The sequence below is a fragment of the Balearica regulorum genome, chromosome 1, assembly GCF_011004875.1.
Source record: "Balearica regulorum gibbericeps isolate bBalReg1 chromosome 1, bBalReg1.pri, whole genome shotgun sequence".
NCBI lineage: Eukaryota > Metazoa > Chordata > Aves > Gruiformes > Gruidae > Balearica > Balearica regulorum.
The window spans coordinates 206771992-206779622 of record NC_046184.1 but is presented as its reverse complement, the minus strand read 5'-3'; positions in this window follow the sequence as shown (position 1 = coordinate 206779622).

Here is a 7631-nt window from a genome sequence, read left to right as displayed (position 1 = left end):
AGACAGAAGGGCAACTGACATCATCTACCTGGACTTGTGCAAGGCATTTGTCACTGTCCCACATGACATCCTTGTCTCTATATTGGAGAGACATAGATTCAATGGATGGACCACACGGTGGATAAGGAATTGGCTGGGTGGTCGCACTCAAAGAGTTGTGGTCAACGGCTCAATGTACAAGCGGAGAACAGTGACGAGTGGCGTTCCTCAGGGGTCGGTAGTGGGACTGGCACTGTTTAACATCTTTGTGAGCCACATATAGACAGAGGGATCGAGTGCACCCTCAGCAAGTTTGCTGACGACACCAAGCTATGTGGTGTGGTTGACACGCTGGAGGGAAGGGATGCCATCCAGAGGGATCTTGACAGGCTGGAGAGGTGGGCCCGTGCGAACCGCATGAAGTTCAACAAGGCCAAGTGCAAGGTCCTGCACGTGGGTCAGCGCAATCCCAAGCACGACTATAGGCTGGGCGAGGAATGGATTGAAAGCAGCCCTGAGGAGAAGGACTGGGGGGGATTGATTGATGAGAAGCTCAACATGAGCCGACAGTGTGCGCTTCCAGCCCAGAAAGCCAACCGTGTCCTGGGCTGCATCACAAGAGGCGTGACCAGCAGGTCGAGGGAGGTGATCCTGCCCCTCTACTCTGCTCTTGTGAGACCCCACCTGGAGTACTGCGTCCAGCTCTGGGGGCCCCAGTACAGGAGAGACATGGAGCTGTTGGAGAGAGTCCAGAGGAGGCCACGAAGCTGATCAGAGGGCTGGAGCACCTCTGCTATGAGGACAGGCTGAGAGAGTTGGGGTTGTTCAGCCTGGAGAAGAGAAGGCTCCAGGGAGATCTAATTGCAGCCTTCCAGCACCTGAAGGGGCCTACAGGAAAGCTGGTGAGGGACTGTTTATCAGGGAGTGTAGTGACAGGACAAGGGGTAATGGGTTTAAGCTGAAGCAGGGTGGATTTGGATTAGATGTTAGAAAGAAATTCTTTACGGTGTGTGGTGGGTTGACCTTGTCTGAGGGCCAGGTGCCCACCAGAGCCGCTCTATCACTCCCCTCCTTCACTAGACAGGGGAGAAAAAGTACAATGAAAAAAACCTTATGGGTCGAGATAAGGACAGGGAGAGATCATTCACTAATTATTGTCACAAGCAAAACAAACTGAACTTAGAGAGGGAATTCATCTAATTTATTACTAAGCAAAACAGAGTAGAGGAATGAGAAATAAAATCAACTCTTAAAACACCTCCCCCCACCCCTCCCATCTTCCCGGGCTCAACTTCACTCCCGGCTTCAACCTCCTCCCCCCTCAGCGGCACAGGGGGACGGGGAATGGGGGTTACGGTCAGTTCATCACACGTTGTCTCTGCTGCTTCTTCATCCTCAGGGGGAGGACTCCTCACACTCTGCCCCTGCTCCAGCGTGGGGTCCCTCTCATGGGAGACAGTCCTTCACGACCTTCTCCAACGTGAGTACTTCCCACGGGCTACAGTCCTTCATGAACTGCTCCAGCGTGGGTCTCTCCCATGGGTTGCAGACCTTCAGGAGCAAACTGCTCCAGTGTGGGTCCCCCACGGGGTCACAAGTCCTGCCAGCAAACCTGCTCCAGCATGGGCTCCTCTCTCCACGAATCCACAGGTCCTGCCAGGAACTTGCTCCAGCACGGGCTTCCCACGGGGTCACAGCCTCCTTCAGGTGCCTCCACCTGCTCCAGCGTGGGGTCCTCCATGGGCTACAGGTGGAATCTCTACACCCCCTCATCCTCCCTCCATGGGCTGCAGGGGGACAGCCTGCTTCACCATGGTCTTCTCCACGGGCTGCAGGTGGATATCTGCTCCACCATCATCATCCCCCACAAGCTGCAGGGGGACAGCCTGCCTCACCATGGTCTTCACCACGGGCTGCAGGGGAATCTCTGCTCCGGCACCTGGAGCGCCTCCTGCCCCTCCTTCTGCACTGACCTTGGTGTCTGCAGAGTTTCTTACATCTTCTCACTCCTCTCTCCAGCTGCAAAAGCTCTCTCTGTTTTTCTCTCTCTTAAATATGTTATCACAGAGGCGCTGATTGGCTCGGCCTTGGCCAGCGGCGGGTCCGTCTTGGAGCCGGCTGGCATTGGCTCTATCAGACACAAGGGAAGCTTCTCACAGAAGCCATCCCTGTAGCCCCCCCCCCCTCCCCCGCTACCAAAACCTTGCCACACAAAACCAACACACTGTGAGAGTGGTGAGGCACTGGAACAGGTTGCCCAGAGAGGTTGTGGATGCCCCATCCCTGGAAGTGTTTAAGACCAGGTTGGATGGGGCTTTTGGGCAACGTGGTCTAGTGGAGGGTGTCCCTGCCCTCAGTGTGGGGGGGGTGGAACTAGACAATCTTTAAGGTTCCTTCCAACCCAAACCATTCTATGATTCTATGATTCCATAAGAGCTTCTCCCTGCCTATGTTTCTCTGCTCATCTTTCCTGTTCATCTGTCACACTCCTGATCTCCTGATTTCTTAACTTCTTTTCATAATTTTATTAATTTTTTTTCCTTTAACTTTCTGCATCTGCTAGTTCTGCACTGTGTCCATCTCCCGTTCAGCATGGTCCAAATGCCCTCCAGGTCTTCTGTCAAGTCCCTGCCTTGTACCAAGGCATCTCTCCATTTTTTTGCAAAATGCTTACCCCAGGTCTCAGATTTGATATTCTTGGCAAGGAGTAACTATCAGGGAAAAAAATGGACAAAAGAAAATAACAAACCCACTCCAAACCAACAAATGCCGAAAACGAGCCAGCCAGCCAGCCAGGCTGCAGCAGTGTGGCAAGGAAAGGCTTTATCCATAAATGCTCCTGTCTGCAATCAGCAGTTGCTAGTAGTTTTCTATTAAAAGGAAGAATAAAATTCAAAATATGTTTCTGAGACAGATCACTGCTAATTGACCAAAAACATTGTCTTTGACAATGTATAATTTTAATAAAATCTTAGTGCCAAAGGCTGTAACTCCCCGTTCTCAGGCTAGATCCAGCTACGCTGCTCTTGTCCGCTGCAGCTGGGGCTGAGCTAATGGGCAGCTCAGCTGGTGAATGTACGTCCCAGGCTCTGTCTTCCTGCAGGCTTTTGACTTGGAAAGCAGAAGTCCAGATGGGCTACGGCCACCCCAGGCACATCCCAGAGGGTGGCTGTGTCCCCCCACCATGACCCCTGCCCACCGCAGAAGTGTGGTGCAGACGCCGTCTGTGCCAACACACACCTTTCTGCACCAGGGACTACATTTGTTTCACCTTACTTCAGCGCTCCACCCAGCCCAGCAGAAGACATGGCTGCCCAGGTCCTGCCGCAGGACCACAAGTGGCTGATAGCCTCCACACTGAGGCACCCATGGATGCCTAAGCCATCAGCTTACCCAAGGGACCAATGCTGAACACTTTTCTCTCTGTCCCCTGCCTCGAGCAATATTAATTCAGACCTCCTGCATCTCTGTTGTGACCACCGAAGCTATCAGATGCTGTAAGGTGGGTCCTCGCCTTGCTCCCTGCGTCTCAGCACCGCAGGGGTAAAGGTGCACCCCCTCCAGTGGGAACAGAGCTGGGACACCAGAACCCTGCTCTCCGCTTGGATCCGGGGTTTGGACTAGAAGGGTTTACATGGCTGAGCCGCTCCTGCAAATTCACACAAACTGCAGCAGAGCCAAAAACCGAATCCTGCTTTCCTCACATCTCAGAGTGCAGCTTAAATCATCGCTTCACCCCTTAGCTTCATGCCTGACTCCACAAATAACATAGTCCTGCAGCTCGAGTCCATCAAGGGGAATAAAAACCAGGCCACCATCCTGGGTTAGTGGCTGGAAATAGACTCCAGGAGTCCTGATTACCATCCCCTGCTCTAACGCCTACATAACACCATCTTGCTTTTATTCTTTGCTGGAACAAATGGCAGAAATGGGTATTACATAAAGAAGGACTTTAATTTGCTCTTTTTTTAATTCTTTGGCTCTGGAATTTTCTAAAATTATTCCTTCTCTCACTGTCTGCATTGAAAGAGAGAATATAAATTTTTTAAAAGCATGATTCACTGTTGTTACCATCAGCTTACCTATGTCTCCGTCTGAAATTAATTCAGCCCTAAAAGTTTTAAACCAGAAAAATGTTCCAGTTAAGTATCATCTTTTAAAATAAATCACAATGTTCACCATCTTTGCTGTACTGCCCAAAACAAGTCTCGCAGTAAGAAACGTGATGAATCCATATATTGCTGGTGGGACGAGGTTTTGCTGGGGAAAGGTGGTTTAACTGAGTCCTTTAAGAGGTGCAAGTGACAGTTCACTTCATCGGAAGGAAAAGAGAAACCCAACAGGACCCCAGCTTCTTCCGCTCTTCTGTCTGGTGTTCACAACCTCTGTTGCTGCCTGGCTTCAGAGCAGCCTCCAGCTCCAGGACCTCTCCAGAGCAAGGGAGGAGACCAAGACTAACACACACTAAGCTTCAGGGCTGGTAAAGAGCACACAGGAGTCTCAGCTTTTGCAAACTAGGTCATGAATTAGGCTACGTGACTGGATTTGTTTAAGCCCATTGTCATCCTGTCCTCAGTGGGACCGCAACATTTTCATGGCGTTGGTCTGCACCAGAAGGATGAATTCAGCAAGAACATTGACAGAACTCTGAATCGTGCTGGTCTCACCACGGCAGCACATCGGGGGCTCCTGCCTGGGGCACGTGAACACAGGACGTCTACGCCTGCACACCAGAGGAAGGAGTCCTGGGGAGTTCAGTCAGAACAGACTTTTCTTTCAGGGAGTTAATTGATCCTGCAAGCAGATTATCCAACAGTTGAGTGCCAGGATTCAATCATCATCCCAAGCAATGGCTCAGGAATTGATGCTTCAGCAGAGCACACCATCCACCACTGTGCCACTGCCATCAACTCGTGTGCCACCAAGTCCAACTGGGCCACCCCAGAGATCAACCCCTGGGGACCCCATTTGAAAGCAAGCAGATGAACTGGCAGATCTATCTTCCACCCTTACCCAGCTCAAACCTACAACTTGTTCTCCCAAGTGCAGGAAAAATAACTCCTTTCTGCTGGAAGACCAGCTGCTTGAAATCCCATCCACTGGAAATAACTCTGTTCAGAAATAAAGAGGCAGATCTGTAGGTAAGGCAGCAGGCAGGTACCAAGGGGAGAACGGCTCCCCCCTCAGCTCCCGAATACAATTTTTTGTGGGACTGAACAGCCCGTCTCCAACCTGCCCTTCACCCAAACTTCTGAGTGTTTAGGGTCTTCAGACTACAGCCTGCTGTACAGCCTCCGTTTGCATAAAACCAGTCATAACAGATCACTGTTGGCAACTATAAAATTCTATTATAGCGCAATTTAGAAATAATCTTTTCCTATCCAGATGCTACTGATTTCAACAGAGAGCAGACATACCTGTTTTCATTTTTCTACCTCCTGTACAGCGCCGCTTCCCTCCAGAAGGTTATTTCTTAGGCTTGGTGGCAAATTGGGATTTGGAGTAGGAGATACAATTTAATTAGATCTAGATGACTCTTCCTTCTGGTTAGGCCTGCGCTAGGAACACTAGAATTCCCAGTAATTTTATATGTGTGGTGTTTTTTTTTAAATCACCAAGCTCTAGTTCCCACTTGAAAGATCAAATTTTGGTAAGATCAGTGACATTAAGCTTCTGCTCCTGAGCTGGTCAGAGGCAACAAAGGGAAAAAAACCCAAACATCTGCACATACACCCTTTTATCATATCCCATAGGTATATTCCAATTCTTTTGAACTGAAGCAATTTAAAAAATAGACATAGTCACTGTTTAACTTTCAATCTTATTTCCCTGCCAGTCACAGTATCACAGTCATTTGCCTTCAGTTACATCCCACAATACATCCCCCTTGGAAAAGAAAATGAAGTCAAGTCTGAGATTCATAAAAGCCAGCCTCTGTGATCTTGGTCAAAGGAAGAAAGCAGCACAATGGTAAAATGTATCTGTGACTGAACAACATAAGAATTTTTTTTTTAATTTATTTAAAATGAGTGCCCTGGACACACAGAAACACCATTCTGCTCATCTCTAATTCAAAAAAAGAGCTCAGAGGACCCTTTCTTAGGAAACCTGACTTTTCCAAACCTATTGACGCTCTGCTTGGACCATGTCTTGGGGGACATTAAGTATGGTAGTGAGGCTGCATTTGCTTTTATCGCTAAATATGACAATTTATCAGTCTGCCTAGGGGAAAAGTAGGTGAACTTACAACAAAACATAGACTTTATTTCTTTGAAAAAAGCATCCTAACATTTTTATTTAGCAAGACAAAGTTTGGCAGGAAGTTTTGTTCTTGGCCAACAACTAACTGAATTTCATTCTAAAAGTTGACAGGAGATGGAAGGAGGACTTCCACGTCTGGAAACATTTCTGTGGGTATTTTCTTTCCCTCCCCCTGAATCTGCATTGCTGAGCACTATGGACTGAGAAAGAAAATCGTGTGATTCTGACTTATCCTTAGAAAAGAATTAAGGCTTCAGGCTCCAAGTAGCCACTCTGCTGATATGAATAAACACCTGAGCCTGAAGCACTTTCTAAGCTTCAGCACATCCCTCCAAGGCTTGAATCCTACAGATCTTCCTTTGAAGCGAAGCGCTTCAAGACAACATCCCCCATCCATTTGATGGTTTGACCCTGTGCCTCAAGCACAAAAGACTTTAAGGTATTTGTAGTGGTAGGAAAAAGCAGAGAGAAATTTCAGCAGCTAGATGGGGATGGATACATGCAGGGCTGAAAGGAGACACCAGGCTCTGACCACACCATGCATCAGCTGGGCTGCCCAAGAGGCAAACAGAGCAAGTACCAGCTCACCTCTGCTCCAGGATTTTATTTCAAACAAAATCCGAGTTAACAGCAGAACTGGAACTCACCAAAAAAGCATTTAAAACTAACTAACTCTCCTTCCAGGCATTCACAGGTACCTACATGGTACCTGTGACTATGCAAAATCCTGAAAAATGCATGTAATAGTTTTGCTGGCTGCAATATGAAGCCTTTAATATTCAGCCATCTACTTGATGAAGACAAATAGATGCTAAGCATTTTAGAACCCTGTATACACAGAGCACAATTATTTCCAGCTGCAGGACTATCATTAAGCTTTATTCCTCATACTAGTAATCCCTTTAGAATTATAAACATATTCCAAGACAAATTTTGAAAGGCAAAGCTTTTTTTAAAAAAACAACCAAAAAAACCCCCAACCCCCCCCCCCCCCCAACTTAGAAGTTTAACTGTTAGTCCCTATGGAAAATAGATCCTGTTTTTCAGTTCCAATGCTACCCCAAAAATAGCCATAAACAAGGGGGAAACGGTATAAAGCAAGTGGCTTTGTTTCAAGCTACCAGTTGCAGTGAGTTCAGGTGTTGCTTGCAAAACCACAGGATTAAACAATCCTGATTGCTCAGAATAATAAAATATTACGTTCCTTGAAGTGCCGAATGTTAACTTTCTTCCACTTCTTGGGAACAGCTGCCTTGCCAGCTCTGCTGCCTTTGTTGAAAGTTGTTTGTCATACTGAACAGAGATTCTTGGAAAAAATTATGCTGGGAGCAGAGGTATAGAACATCACAGTCTGATTTTTTTCAAGAACTCAAGAGTTTTACAAAAACAAA